Source organism: Melopsittacus undulatus, chromosome 6 (assembly GCF_012275295.1).
Source record: "Melopsittacus undulatus isolate bMelUnd1 chromosome 6, bMelUnd1.mat.Z, whole genome shotgun sequence".
Classification (NCBI taxonomy): Eukaryota; Metazoa; Chordata; class Aves; order Psittaciformes; family Psittaculidae; genus Melopsittacus; species Melopsittacus undulatus.
In genome coordinates this window covers 9,824,527-9,840,939 of record NC_047532.1, presented here as the reverse complement: position 1 = coordinate 9,840,939, position 16,413 = coordinate 9,824,527, and positions in this window count along the sequence as shown.

Sequence of the window (16,413 nt, the reverse complement as noted above, 5' to 3'; positions counted from 1 at the left end):
AAACCGGAAAAGTCACAGAAATACAAATTTCTTCTTGTACAATGACATCTCTAATGCATTTGGCATTTCTGTGCAGGTATATTCACTGGTGATGCTGTATGGTTCAGCTCGGTGCCTGTCACAGTTAGCTCATTAGATCTCAGATCAAACAGCACTGATCTTTAACCCAGAGCTCTTCAATGTGTGCAAAAGAAATAGGAATAAGGGAAATTAGTTTTCTTACACGCATTTTTAAGGCTTATGACCATTTAGTGACTGAAGGCTTCATCTTCTGAGCCTGCTATCAATACCTGTCTCAGTCAAGAGGAAGAAGGAAAATGAATGTTTTACAGTGGATATTCATCATCTTTAAAAGAGAACTGTCATTAAGAAAGACCCCTGTCAAAATAGCTGACATTTAATGTACTTAAGATACATTATTCATGAAACTTGCACAAGGAAATGGATATAGTAAGCCAAAAGAGGTCTGTTAGACAGACAAGGGGAAGTAGGAACCCTCCTGGCCCATTTGCACTGTTAACTTGAGTTTCAGTGGTTGTTCTGAGCTCCCCAACCTGCACCAGCATCCAAGTCTGAAATCCTGTTCACTGCTTCCTAATCTGTTGACTGTTCAAACTTGGAACGTGGTGGGAGGCTCAGGGTGAAGTTACAGGAGACAAAGTGAGCTGATCTGATAGCTCTGTGATCCCTAAAGGGGGAGGAACTGATCCTTCCCCTTCCAGTGATGCATTCCTGAAGCTTATCATGTGCCGGCTCCAGGGCTGGTTGGGCCCCTCCAGCTGCTAACCAAGCAGAAAGCACACTCTTTATCTTGCAAAGCTCAGAGTTTTTGCCAGACAGGGAGTTAAATCAGCTCACCAAAAGGTCTAATGAGTGTTGTGCTTTGAATAATAGAGTGGAAGTGGAAGCATAAGGCTTGGGCTAAAGGAAAGGTAGAAAAAAGAGGGAACACAACCTCCCCCTTTTAGATGGCTCATCAAACTGCACACGAAGGCTTTGTATACTTGTGATCCATGGAAAGAAAATCCTGTGAAAATGAACAACAAACAGTGCACAGTCCAAGGAGCACAGCTACTCTGGCAGCAAGGAGCAGGCAGCACTGCAGAGAGATTAAAGTGCTTTCAACCAGAATACTTCATAAACAGGGGCTCAAATCTTGACTTTGGTGCCTGGGGAGACAACTGCAGGCACAGCTCCAGGGTGGAAACGTTCTGTAAGCAGTCCTGGGGAGGTTATGGGGAAATAGAACTGCTCCTGCCTCAGAGCAGATTTTGTCAAAGGCTCAACTCCACATCTTCACCCTCTCTGCTTTTGTGCTTTGGCAAAGAACAGGGACCATGACTTTAGAGTAGCTCTATGACTCCTATATGCTGTGCAGTACAAGGAGGGAGGGGATCCTGACCCTCTGCTGTGCTCTGGGGAGACCCCCCCTGCAGTCCTGATCCAGCTCTGGGGCAGCAGCACAAGAGGGACGTGGAGCTGTTGGAGCGAGGCCAGAGGAGGCCATGGAGCTGCTGCGAGGGCTGGAGCAGCTCTGCTCTGGAGCCAGGCTGAGAGAGCTGGGCTGGGGCAGCCTGGACAAGAGAAGGCTCCTGAAGGGGAGGCCTGAGAGCAGCTCCAGTGCCTAAAGGGGCTGACAAGGAGGTGGAAAGGAGCTTTAAGCCATTTTAACCCAAACCATTCCATGGTTCTAGGAATACTGCAGAACTTTCCAGATCCCTCTGCTCCTATCTCCTTGTACACCCAGGGCTGAGCACAGGACTTGTACAAACCCCCTACATGAGATTTATTCAACTGAGAAAGCCTCTGGTACAATTGGTATTCTCCAGTGGTGGTTTCCACCCAATTCAAAAGGACCCACACGAATCCAGATGGTTTTGATTACCAGGATGCCTTGTTTGTGCCGGAGGTCTGAAACCTCCATCCTCCCCTGCTGTAGGGAATCAGTGCTGAGAGGAAGGGCAGGTCCTGAGCACACCCATGGTGGGCAGCCACGGGGCTGTGTGGGAAATGGGGGCAGCCTCGGGCCTCCAGCAATGCTGAGCACTGAAAATGCTCTCACAGCAGAAAGAACCTTTAGGAGAAACCGAGGAGAAAGAAAAGCACAAGAAGCACTTTAACAATGTGGGGATTTCTGACTGATCCCAAATATCCTCCCACAGCAGCTCCCATAACTCACACCATGGGCTGCAGAGAGGTGACCTGACCACTGCTGCCTGCAGACTGCCTGAGCAGCCAGACCAACCTGCCCTACATCTATTTTCACTATTTCTTATCAAAACACTGAGCTGATACTAATCTTACCAGCCATACCAAAGCCTGCTGCTGCCAGGGAATGATTCCTGCTGGCATTTATATTTCCACAATTATATCCAGGGCTGCAGAGGGCTCCGTTGTCCTTTCACGACAGACCAGATCAAGGAGTGGTGTGTCTGGTACCTCGTCCCAGGATAAATCCGGGAGGCTCTATGACTCAGGAATGACTCACTGCTCCTCCTCGCTTTCGTCCAGACCCTTGGGGGCGTTCTAATTGATTGTGGCTCTGTATCTGCAGTAAATTATTACCCCAGCTTGCCTATCCTGTGCAGATGGGAGCCAGACACGTTCTGCTCCTTGCTCGACACTCAGGAGGGGTAAGAAGGTGAGCAGCCAGGATGTATGACTGCACACTGAGAACTGGGGCTGGCTGACCTGTGCAGGCATCTAAAAGGAAAGCAGAGAAGCAGGGCAGTTATTTTTCCTTCCCTGAATGCCATGCTGCCCAGGTTAATTATTTATAATGAGACTGTTCCTACCAAATCCCCCCAAAATCCCAATTAACTAAACTAAGGTTGACCTTTTTGAGAGTTATTTCTAAGAACTTGGATAAAATAAGATGGAATGACTCAAGCAAGAGGAGGCAAATGTCTGCATCACAGTTGAGCCACACAAACCTGCTTTCACTGCCACAATCAAGTATCCTAAAACAGCAAATCCCAAGAATGATCAATCCTTTCTTATTCTTAAGCAAGACAGGTTGAAGTATCCCACTGGAGCTAGATGGGAAGTGTTCAAACAGTGCCTACATAGTCTGCGAAGTCTTCACTGTCCATGTTTCAGGTTGGAAAAGAAAACATTAACTGCAATAACAGGTTGAGGGAAGGGATTCTCCCCCTCTGCTGTGCTCTGGGGAGACCCCCCCTGCAGCCCTGATCCTGCTCTGGGGCAGCAGCACCAGAGGGACGTGGAGCTGTTGGAGCGAGGCCAGAGGAGGCCATGGAGCTGCTGCGAGGGCTGGAGCAGCTCTGCTCTGGAGCCAGGCTGAGAGAGCTGGGCTGGGGCAGCCTGGACAAGAGAAGGCTCCTGAAGGGGAGACCTGAGAGCAGCTCCAGTGCCTAAAGGGGCTGCAGGAAAGAAAGCTGGAGAGGGGCTTGGGACAAGGGCCTGTAGGGACAGGACAAGGGGAATGGCTTGAACCTGCCAGAACAGGGGAGACTGAGCTGAGCTCTTAGGCAGAAGCTGTTCCCTGTGAGGGTGCTGAGGCGCTGGCACAGGGTGCCCAGAGAAGCTGTGGCTGCCCCATCCCTGGCAGTGTTCAAGGCCAGGTTGGACACAGGGGCTTGGAGCAAGCTGCTCCAGTGGAAGGGGTCCCTGCCTGTGGCAGGGATTGGAGCTGGGTGAGCTTTAAGGTCCCTTCCAACCCAAGTGGCTGCCGGGGCACTGCTTCACTCTGTGCTGTTCTTACATTCATTTATCGCAGTATTTCTGATACTTGTTTCCTATTTGCAATGCAGATGAACATCCCACCCGGTGACTCATGTGTGAGCACACCACAGCTACATAACAGTTACACACGTGGACAATGCTTTGGTGGCTGGAGAACAGAGGATGATTAATACGTATAATGGGAATCTGTGAAGGAAATACAAACTGGAATAATTTAGCTCTATCAGTGGGTATTTTATCACTGTGGAGAACTACAACAATAAGTTGTAACTGAACAATGACATCCTAGAGGAAACAGAATTCCCTCTGAAGAGCTCATTGGGAATAGTTTCCCTAATACAGTGCAGAAACCTCCCTTATTTAAGATCGGGAAAACAACAACAAGAAGATGGGCTGTCATTAAGTTATCCCATCCCCTATTTCTGTGCTCTCTGGCATCACATCTAGAAGTAACTCCATTCTGATTTTCCTCAGAGAATTTGATAACACCAGAAAACAGACGGGAAGCAGGAAGAGCGAGGTGTGCCAGGGTCTGGATTCCTCCTGCATCTAACCTGGCAGAGGGAAGCAGCACCAGAGCTTCCAGCTGAGGCCGGTCCATCCCCTGGAATGCCGCCTCGGGAGCCAGGCTGATGGATGCTGACAGCCCCGCTTTCATCTGGCGCAGTCCCCAGCACCAACTGCGCCGGGGGAAGAAAGAGCGTGCAGGAATTCACAGCATTCCCGCTCCCGCTAATCCCCGGCTTCCCCGCTGCGCCTGAATGAACCGGGATGGGATTCATGGCTCTGCTGGGGAGATCTGCTGATTGCTTCGGGCCCCCCTGGGGGCAGTGAAACAGCGAGCAAATAACCAGCGGCAGGGCCAGAGGGATGCGATGTGTGCCCTGCCTCTGCTCTGCCCACTCCTCTGCTCTCTGTGTGCCACCGGGAGCCGGTGCACTGGGGAATTCAATGCTGCTGCCACATGCTGGGGTGCTTTACAGCTGCCCCAGCTTCCCTGAGTTCACTGCAGATAGACAGGCCACGTTACAGGAAAAGGCATAAAAAGTGTTTAAGCCAAGATCTCTGGAGCACAAAGATGGTTGCAACCTGACAGGAGATCTGAGGATGAGGGGCTGGAGCACAGGAGAGATGGGGAAGGGCTGAGGGACCTGGGGGGCTCAGTGTGGAGAAGAGAAGGCTCAGGGGGACCTGATGGCTCCCTCCAAGTACCTGACAGGAGGATGGAGCCAGGAGGGGCTGGGCTCTGCTCCCAAGGAACAAGGGATGGGACAAGAGGAAACGGCCTCAAGCTGCACCAGGACAGGTTTAGATGGAGCTGAGGAACAATTCCTGCCCCAGAGTGTGCTCAGGCATTGGAACAGGCTGCCCAGGGCAGGGCTGCAGGCACCGGCCATGCAAGTGTTCACACAGTGTGGAGACGAGGCCTCAGTGCCATGGGTTAGGGGTGGCCTTGGCAGTGCTGGGAATGGTTGGACTGGATGAGCTTAAAGGGCTTTTCCAACCTGGCTGATTCTATGAGATAGGTAAGTGCAAGGTACAAACCTTCATCCCTGGCTCCCTTCTTCTTTCCAGGCTGGACAATAATTAAATATCAAATTAAAGGGTCATTATGAAAGTAAAGACCTAACAGAGCAGGATGCTTGGAAGGCTCTGGAAGTGCCACACTTCAGCCACCAGCAGAGAGTCACTAAGGATCTGACTGATCAACCAGATACCTGGGGACTGTGTAAAACTGTGTGTATGAATTCCAACTATAATCATACAGGCCCTACTGTAAAATAACAGCACTGAACCGCCCGGATGCTTGAGAAGTGTAAAGTCTCAGATGCTTGTGATGAAATGTTTGTAATATGTGCAGAGCTTCACATCTCTCCATTTCCCCAACTTTCTCTAAAGACAAACTGATTTTCCTGCAGTGTGCCCTTGAGCAGCTCCTGTTACTATTGCCAAGATCAGAAGGGAGGAGATGTGACAGATGATCCATTTTCCCACATACACTCACAAATTACATGGACAGTCATTTGTAAATCAGCAAATACTGTGAGATCCCCTGAACTTTTTTACTTTAGTTTTTGTTTCCTGCATGCTCTGAAATCCACTCTGATAACTCTGGGAATATTCAGGTATTCCACATGGAAATAGAATGAATACCGTTAATAATGAATCACAGAGAAAACATCTGGATTATTTAGCCAATTCTAAACATAATCCACACAGCTCTGAACCATGCACTGGAAAAAATGCACAGCAAATAAGGTGTGACTGTGTTGTAGCATGGGAAGAAATGAAATTGCATCGTTTCAAAGACTGTTATGATCCAGCTCCATGTGCAGACAAAGCAGAAGCATTGAGTAAGCCATTCTCCATGGATTAATTACTGAGCCCAGCAAAGAGCTTGCAGTTTTGCCTCAGTCTGTTCTGTGAAGGATGCTCTGTGGGGGGTGAATCTGTTACTCTGAGTAGCTGTAACTAACCCCACTGCGTGCAAGCTGCCTGCTCTGCAGCACAGCCAGCTCACAGGCTCCTATTTTCTCTTTCCTAATATACTGTTATTAGCTTAGATACAGATAACATAACATTTTCCACTAATTTCATACCTTCACAAATGTTGCTCCTGAGTTCTGAAGAATCAGGATGCTGCTGCAGCTCTGGTGGAACAATTCCTGATGCCACAGCGGCTCCTGTGGTACATCATTAGCACTCTGGCATTAATGAAGCTGTTAAATGCTGCTGCTGTTCCTCTGAGACCGGAGGGTAATGGTCAGAGACCTAAAAATGAGAAAGTTGGATTATATTTTCAAAGACGAAAACGTTACAGCAGGAAATCTCTTTGAGGGTTTTGTGGGGAAATTCACTTTGACTGCACATCCCAGCCATGGTTTCTTGGCTTTCCCCAATATCCTCTCTACAAACATTTCTAAGCTCCCTGTTTGCAGTGATTCTCAGGTCTTCAGTGTGGACTGGAGTTACTGGAGGCACAAAGAGGGCTACTCACTCAGTGCCCAGCTCCATCTGCTGCAGGAAGCCCTCAGTGCCACTTGCCGGCAGGAAACCTGGTGTCCCATCTCTTGTGTACCATAGGTATGTTCAACCTTACCCATGGGAGCTCCTCAACCCAGCATCAAAACCAGAGGGAACCAAGACAATGAAATGAAGTGCTACTGTCACAAAGCAGGTCCAGGCCTGCAACCAGCCAGTTTCCACTTAGAGACCTTTCTGTGGCAGTCCTGATTTTACAGTGCTGCTATAAATATTGGATGAAAGTATCTTGCAAGGGCAAAACTTGGATTTCCTTCCGTTTCTCCAGCAGTGCTCTTTCAGTGATCCAGAAGAGCTTCTTAAAAGCACCAGGTTGCTTCCAATTTGAAAGCCTGTGTCCCTTTTCTTACTTTATTTTTAACAATGCCAGCTAAAAATGACTCCATTAGAACTGAGAACTCACTGATAGGTGAGGGTTTTTGTCATCCTAAATGATTAAATTGTGGTCCTGAAGGCTGAATGCTGAAAAAAGGATCTTGTCAGACAAAATGGGTGAAATTTGCAGGCCTCTTTATGCAACAGCAAGGCTGAGAGCTGCAAAGGAGCCATAGGTGACCCTGGTTCAAAAAGATCTTGATTCAAAAGATGTACCCAATGGCACAGAGGTTTCAAGGAGGCTTTATCCATCGCTGTGCTTTAAAGGCTGTATTGAATGATCTCTGGGGCTCTATCAGTCCCCATTCCAGCCTGGCTGAAGAGCCCCCCGCAGCACTGCTGTCTGCAGTTGTTGAGGGAATGTTTCTCACAGCACAGCTCTGCTAAATCAAGGGTGTCCTGGGAAGATGATCCAAGTAAGTCACTGGCCAGGGCGGCAGAGGTGACCCACAGGAGGCTGGAGAGCCCAGAACCCTTCCACCTGTCTTTTTAAATGCACCTTAAGACCTTACAGGGTGTTTTGAGTCTTCTTTCCCATTCTTTTTCATAGAATCATAGAATAGTTAGGGTTGGAAAGGACCTTAAGATCATCCAGTTCCAACCCCCCTGCCATGGGCACGGACACCTCACACTAAACCATATCACCCAAGGCTTCATCCAACCTGGCCTTGAACACTGCCAGGGATGGAGCATTCACTACCTCCCTGGGCAACCCATTCCAGTGCCTCACCACCCTAACAGTAAAGAATTTCTTCCTTATATCCAGTCTAAACCTCTGCTGTTTAAGTTTCAACCCGTTACCCCTTCTCCTATCACTAGAGTCCCTAATGAATAGTCCCTCCCCAGTATCCCTGTTGGCCTCCTTCAGACACTGGAAGCTGCTGTGACGTCTCCATGCAGCCTTCTCTTCTCCAGGCTGAACGCTGGTTGCTCACTGTGCTCACAATCAGTGTCACAGGCTATACACATAATTTGGAGCACACCAAACCGAGCTAAACATGTCACCGATAACTAAAACCACAACAAAGCAGCACAGCGTGATGCAATATTGCAAGGGGGTACGTTCAAACCAAGTCTAAAACAACTCCAGTGTGAAGTTACAACAGAATTTCCTGCAAAGATTGACAAAAATATAAGCATCACATAAAATGTTCTGCAATAACTATTAATTTTTGTCATGTTTCCATTTTAGGTGTAGATACTCACATAGGTGATTACCAGCAGGAGGAATATAATCTACTTGATGTGTAAGTTCATTGTGGCTTTCTAGCCCTGATGCTTGCCATAGATTAAAATGCTAAAGCAGTGTCTCAGAACACCACTTCTCATTGTTGTTTGTGCCCTTTGTTCTTCTGCTGCTGCAAAATGCTCAGCCACATGTTCCCAATTACTGGATCTTTGACAAAACAAGTAGCAGCAAGAAGAAACCCCTGTGGTTTTTATGGTAACAGTAAGTAGAAGTCAAGATAACGTTTCATGCCAAGTGGCTCAGGAAAGGAGAACTGGAGAAGGATTTTATGGCATCACTGCAATAGCTTGTCTGGCAGTAGCTCATGTAATTTTCTATGTGGTGTTTGATATTGGGCGCAAAGTTCTTGCTGCAATTTTGCACTCAAGATAGAGACATTCTATAAATCACAGCAATTTTCACAGGGTTCAAAGCTCAGACTTGGAGGGTTTTGTCTTCAAAAAATGTCTCTCATGATTCCAAACCAATCCAGTTTTGCTGAGGAATGAGGGCTCTGCCATGGCAGAGAGGGATCAAGGATTTGGGAGCTGGGGACTGGGCACTGTGAATTGGGTGCTTGTGTGTGCGTGCACACACATGAATGGCCTGTGCTAACTGTGCTTCTGAAACAGACATTGATCTTTCTTCTGAACAAAGATTTTTCATTGCAAATAAACACCAGGGGATTGGAGAACTCATTTCAGCACATACGTGTATATATACACATTGTGTACACATACGTGTGTATACGTGTACATATATACACATACGTGTATATATACATATATATATAAATATGCTTTTTATCTTGGTTGCAACAGATCAAACAGATCAAACATCTACTTTATCTTCTAATTAGGCCTTTTCAATGCTTAAATCCTCAACACTGTAAACAGGGCTGAATAAGTCCTTTACCTGCATGCACACACATTGGCATCAATGACTCTGCCTTGGTTCCTTTTCCCTCCTCACAGGATTGCAGCTCCATCTGTGGCTCATGTGGTGCCCCAGCACCCACATGCTCTTCAGGTAGACTTAATGTACCCACCAACACCCTGGAAGAGTGCAAAAGAGAGAGCAGAAAACGACTTGTAGGGCTTTTCTTTGTGATTTTGGTACTGCATCACTCCATCCTTGTTATGTGGCATGAAAATCACAGTAAATGGTATTTTTATCCCTTTCTATGCTACGTGGTTGCCAAAATTGCTGACTGAAACTGCCAACATGCTCCACTAATAACTATAGTGCTGTTTCACTGGCATAAATGTCTTTATACATTAACACAGACCATCTACTTTAGGGCTTTTAATGATGCAACCCCACTGACATTTATGGCAATGGAAACATCTCTGATACAACCTCAGATGAGGAGATCAAATTGGAAGGGGATATGTAAAGATAAGTGGGATATGTTAAAAGCTGGCAGCTGGTGAAGAGCCTGAACAGAGACAACACATGCATCAGGAAGGTGTGGATATGCAGATGGGGCCCCATCCCTTGTTCAAGTTACATTTTCCTGACAACAGCAAGAACTACGTCACATATGCCACAAATGTGCTGTACATAACAGCAGCTCCTACAGCATCAATATTATATTTACTCAGTGATTCATCCTCTTCCTCTGTATGTTTATCTAACTACCCTAACCACATCCAGTCACCAATTACTAGCTAGCAATGGCCTTACAAAACCATGTTCAAGGGACTCTAAACAGTCAAACACAGACTGAGGCTTTGGTGTCACCATTCACTGCCAAAGCTTTGCACAGGAGAATAAATCAATCAGCACTTGCCTAGAACAATACACCAGCGAGCAACCTAACTATTTGCAATTGGATCTGCATCTTCTCTGAGCAATAAAAAACTTTCTGATGACTTCAGAAGGCTCTTGATCAGGCCTTTAAAATGGATGAAGCAACAAATCTTCACATAGTTGTTGCATATTGAAACTGTAAACCAGGTTTTCAGAAGCCATTCAGTGATGCCCCATCCCTGGCAGTGCTCAAGGCCAGGTTGGACACAGGGGCTTGGAGCAAGCTGCTCCAGTGGAAGGGGTCCCTGCCTGTGGCAGCGGTTGGAGCTGGAGGAGCTTTAAGGTCACTTCCAACCCAAACCAGGCTGGGGTTCTGTGATTTCAGGTAACTGTACAGATACAATCAACAAGTGATTTTCCAGCTCTGCCCTTTCAACCCATGAAAGTCACATTTATTTGGTGGCATCACCACCAGTTGTCTGGATTTGCAGAATCGAATTCTATTCTCTTCAGCTTGTACCAGTGCAGATCAGGACAGACCCTGGTCCTGCAGTAGGGAATTGTGCACGCTCTTAGTTTATGCCTTCACTAGAATAGAACTCTGCTCTTTTCCTCCTGTGCATTTTTGCAGGTGTAAGACAAATCAGAGCTCACTTTTGCAGCAGTGTAAGTGAGTGTACACACACTCCCTGGCTTCCCCAGATAAACCATGTTTCCACAGCTGTAATTATCATGTAATTATTCATGGCTTTGTAAGCTCTTTGTGGCAAGAGAGAAATGCCAAATCCCACAGCCACGAACCAGACTGTCGCTCTCACATCTCTCCTTCGTCTCCTTTTAGAATCATAGAATCCTAGAATAGTTAGGGTTGGAAAGGACCTTAAGATCATCCAGTTCCAACCCCCCTGCCATGGGCAGAGACACCTCACACTAAACCAGGTCACTCAAGGTTCTGCCCAACCTGGCCTTGAACACTGCCAGGGATGGAGCATTCACAACCTCCCTGGACATTTTAATCTCTCCCAGGAGTTTGATCTCCCAGTATTTTTGGGAGAAAAAAGGCAGAAGAGCTTCCGTGTATGAACAGAGCTGCACAGTACTTCACTCCTTAGAGAAATCCTTGTTTGAAGCATTCCAAGCACATGTGTAGGTCTACATAATAGTCTTTTTGTCGGAGAGATAAATTATCAAGTCCTGAAAGCTCTCACCTGCTGAAATTCAAACCCAAAACACATGCCTTCCTCCTTCAGCCTCTCTCTTGCACAGCACATGCCACTGACAGCAGATGACTTCTCTGAATGAGAAACAAAGAGGTGGCCACCTCCAAAAACTTCAGCTCCACAAGAGCATCTTTGAATGCTCCCTCTGCAGTCAGTGGAGAATGGGGCACTGCCCTCTGCCTGCCACTGCTGCCTTCCTCTCTATTCCCCTCTCTCCTGGGGCTACAGAAGAGGTTTGTCCTCCCGGGCTGTGTTAACCCTCTGGAGCACCCAGACCCTCTGCTTACCCACCTGTATGGCTGTGGTGGCTGGTATCTCACTGGCTGGTATCTCACAGTACTTGATCTAACACATCTGTCCTCAAAAGTGATGCAGACAGGTGACAGGAGTAGCTCAGCACGTGGCCCTGGACTGCGAGGCAGCTTCCCCTTCTCCCAGCAGCTTCCATGTGCTTTTCCTTGGGACTGATGGTCTGGGAAGGTGAAACTGGAATTAAAACCCTCTGTGATAAATAAATGTGGGTAAGGGTTTGATGCTAATACGTATTTTTATAGGCGTGATTGTCGTGGTTTAATCCAAGTCCGCACAGCTCGTTCACTCCTCCCCACCTTGCTCCCCTGACCCCTGGAGAGTTGGGAAGGAGAATCCAAAGAATGTAGCCCCCACGGATTGAGATAAGAACGGTTTAATGGCTAAGGCATAACACAAATCACTACTGCTACTACTCCTACAAATAATAATGATAAAGCAAACAACAAGTGAAGAGAATACAACACCTCACCAGCCACCGACCCATAACTCACTCCACCCTGCCCGACTGAGCACCGACCGATACCTCCTCCATCCCCCCAGAGCTCCAGCCCTTCCGGGTCTCTCCCGCTTATATCCTGGGTATGACGTGCTATGGTATGGAATACCTCTTTGGCTAGCCTGGGTCAGGTGTCCTGTCTCTGCTTCCTCCCAGCCTCCCTCCTCCCTGGCAGAGCATGAGCTCATAAAAGGCCCTGGACAAACCAAACATTTGAGCAGTAACTCAAAACATGCTCACTATCAGCAACCGTTCCCAGCCCGAAAGTCAAACCACAGCACTGCACCAGCTACCAAGAAGGGGAAAAATGACTGCTAGTGCTCAAACCAGGACAGTGATACAGCTACAGCCTCATAGAGCTGCGATGAACCAACGTGAAGAAAACTTCCATAACTCAACAGATCATCCTCGGCTATGTACACAGTTTGTAAGACATATCTGTCCCTTCACACCTCTTTATGTGGCGATTCATAAAACCTCAGACCATCCAAAATAAGAAGCTAAATAGTACAGAAACAGCCTTTCATCTGGTACACCCTTAGCTGGACTTATATTTACTTACATTAGCTGAGGACCTGGCTCCCAGCTCCTCCCACATCCAGTCTCACATCTTCAGAGCAGCTCATTTAATTCCTTGTGCTCTCTTATATCTTCCAACAACTAAAATCATCCTCCTACCAGCAATTCCAGGCACTGTGCTCAGGGAACCTGCCAGGGCCCTGCTGCTCCTTTGGTAGGAACACAAGTAACAGCAAGTGGGCAAAGGAAACGACTTGTTTTGTCCAATTTGGTTTGAATCGATCTGATCTATTTTAGGATGATGCAAGCCCAGAAAAATGCCGTGGGCCTGCGTGAGCCTCTTGGCACTTCTGAGCCAACCAACAAAACCTGCTTTAATCTGGACAGATTTCCAGGCCACAGTTGTCAGGACACCACCAAAACTCTTGGGTATTAGAGAATAGAATCAAAATCAGAAGCAGAAGCTACACGAAGGGGAGGGCTCTGCGGGAACCTGCCTGCCTTTGGTCTGACAATGCAGAAAGTGTGTTCTGGTTTCCCCCAGCATCCGGTGCACTCCAGCAAGTTGCTAAATAAAGTTGAGTCAAACCTTCACTGAGGGCTTTGTGTTGCTTTAAATGGCACATCTCATCTCTGCTGGCGGGGCTGCAGCTCACCCTAAAGTCAGCAACCACATTAACAGCTCTCCTGAAGGCTGCTCTCTATATTCTAAATCCTCAGCTCGAAAGCTGCTAAAATAAGCACTTAAAATAACAACTTCAAACACTCACACGAGGCTGCATCCATTCAGAAGAGCTATTTTTTCCCCACCTCACTCGATTTCCCCTCAGTGCTCATTACACAAAGGATGCTCCGTGCCATGACCAGAGAGAAAGGCTGGATTTCCGCTCTGGACTAGCATAAGTCAATTAGAATCTCCTGGCTCCTAATTACAGGATTTGTTATTTATACCAGGCTGCCTTCCAATACAAAACCCCAGTGACTGAGGCCTCCTCTTCGTGATAAACATTCCCTTGGATACATGTGGAGGCTGCAATGCACTGAAGAGTGTTTCTTTTTCCTCTGTTCTCAGCAAGCAGCATTCAGATTCCATGAGAATGCTTAATCCCCTTTTAAGCCTGAGTGAAAGCAACCTGGATCACAGACAGCATCTTGTGATTGTGAACACAGATTCTATCTACTGGAAAAGCTGTAAAATAATATAGAATCATAGAGTTGTTTAGAAAAGACCCCGAAGAACACCAAGTCCAAGTATTAACCCAGCACTGCCAAGTCCATCACAATATAAGCCAATAAATGGCTTGCAAATGGAGATGACATAAAGGAAACTGCTATGCAACACCAGCAGCTTAGAGATAATGTATCTAATGAAGGTCTAATGGTTCATTATAGAAAATGAAATAAGAGCATGAGAATTAGAATTGAACTGTGGCCTCCCTAATACATCCAAAGAACAAGCTACTATACAATTTATGAATCCAGGGAAATTATATATAGGTCCATTTAAAACAAACCCATCAGCAAAGAGAAGCAACAGGAAGCCCAAATCTCACTTTAAATACATATTCAAGCCTTTGCATCAGCAAGGCTTTGCATTCAAGCCTTTGCACCTGGCACTTTCATTACCATCAACACCTCTTTGAAGTTCAGACCTCCTCAAATGTATTCACCTGCTTTGCACGGATTTCTGTCACCTTGCCTGTTATCACCTGCACCACAGAGAGCACAACAATTCATGTAACATCCCACAGGAAACACCACAGATCTGCATAAAGCTGCAAAGTGTTTTCTGTCACTCAACCTCAGCTCTTTAGGAGCTTCTCAGGCTGTTGGGAGAAGAAAGTTCTGGTTACACCATGGAAGCCACAGCTTCTCTGGGCACCCTGTGCCAGCGCCTCAGCACCCTCACAGGGAAGAGCTTCTGCCTAAGAGCTCATCCCAGTCTCCCCTGTTCTGGCAGGTTCAAGCCATTCCCCTTGGCCTGTCCCTACAGGCCCTTGTCCCAAGCCCCTCTCCAGGTTTCTTTCCTGCAGCCCCTTTAGGCACTGGAGCTGCTCTCAGCTCTCCCCTTCAGGAGCCTTCTCGTGTCCAGGCTGCCCCAGCCCAGCTCTCTCAGCCTGGCTCCAGAGCAGAGCTGCTCCAGCCCTCACAGCAGCTCCATGGCCTCCTCTGGCCTCGCTCCAACAGCTCCACGTCCCTCTGGTGCTGGGGTACTGTGGACACCCCACACCTCAGAGCAGGGCACTCTTTGGGTGTTTCACCTTTGAGGCACCTGTGATGCTCCTCAGCACTGTGTTTGCCCTGAGAGAGCCCTGCCTGCTCCTCTCTGAGCTCTTGGGGCTCAGCACAGCTTCATCTCCCCACCGCAGGGCCCAGGACAGGAGGTGATCTTTGCTAACATACACAGCTTTTTCACCTCCAGACTCTCTCCTGCCTGTGCTGGATCCTTACATCACAACCATGTTAGTCATTGCTTAATTATCGCTGGGAAGCCTTCTTCATATGAAGGGATAAAGAGCCCTCTGGCAGGAATGCATTTTAATGAATCCACTGAAAGGCAGCACACAGTAATTTCTAGAAGGCGAAGCCATGACTAGCAATAGCTGAGTGACTGAGGCAGGCCAGGGACAGGATGAGGGATGGAAGGAAAAGGAAAATCAGATTAATGTTAACATTTTAATGATGACTTTAATTAGAAAGTGTTCCGGCATTTTGACCAAGCAGTCACAGCTCCGAAGGGTTAAAGCCATTCTGGAGAGGAATGATACCACTCAGAATGTTGTCTGTGAGGGCCCAGCAGTGCTTTCTGTAGGGCACAGAGTCATAGAATCGCTTCAGTTGGAAAAGCCCTTGCAGCTCATCCAGTCCAACCATTCCCAGCCCTGCCAAGGCCACCACTGCCCCATGGCACTGAGGCCTTGTCTTCACGCTGTGTGAACACCTGCAGGGACTGAAGCACGGAGTCAGACGGTACAACTCAAGGAGAGTTATAAAGCAGGGATGTTAATTACCCTAAGTACAACTTATGATACCCAACCTAACACCTATCTGCAAGAGGGATCGCTCCTCCGAACTTGCACACTGAGGGGTTAAGCAAGCACATATTTATTATATACAAACATGCATATTCTTTAGGTTCCCGAGAGCTCGGCAGGGATATTACCATTAGTTTAGGTACTCGTTATCACCAGTCTCCTCCCTTTTGGCGCTTGTGCACTGCCCTCCGATGGTGGTGGGCAGGGGTCTGCAAGATGAAGTAAGCAGTCTTCCTCAGGGTGCACTTTTCACCTTTGGCCCAGTTGGATGCCCCAGTAGTCACCAAACCAGCTGAAACCAGCCAGATCTGTAAGTTTGTGATAGCTCCGGCAAAGATTTAGAGCAGTGCAACCGTCGTCTACAAAACTGATTGCCTCCCAAGGTAGCGGATGTTCGGGAGTCACTGACTCCAAACTGATAGGAAAGGATGGAAAGAAATACTTCACGTATTAGAAGGATGAAAGGAAACAATTCACTCTTGTTGGTAAGACTATCAAATTCTCTTACCACACCACAGACTTACAACACAAACATTGTTCTTTATCTTAGACCCAAGCTAAGCTGAAAGTGTCTTAACCCTATGTTTTCCAGGCACTTGCTTTCCTTATATCAGGATGGTGACTGCAGCCCTGCCCTGGGCAGCCTGTTCCAATGCCTGAGCACCCTGTGGGGCAGGAATTGTTCCTCAGCTCCATCTAAACCTGCCCTGGGGCAGCTTGAGGCCGTTT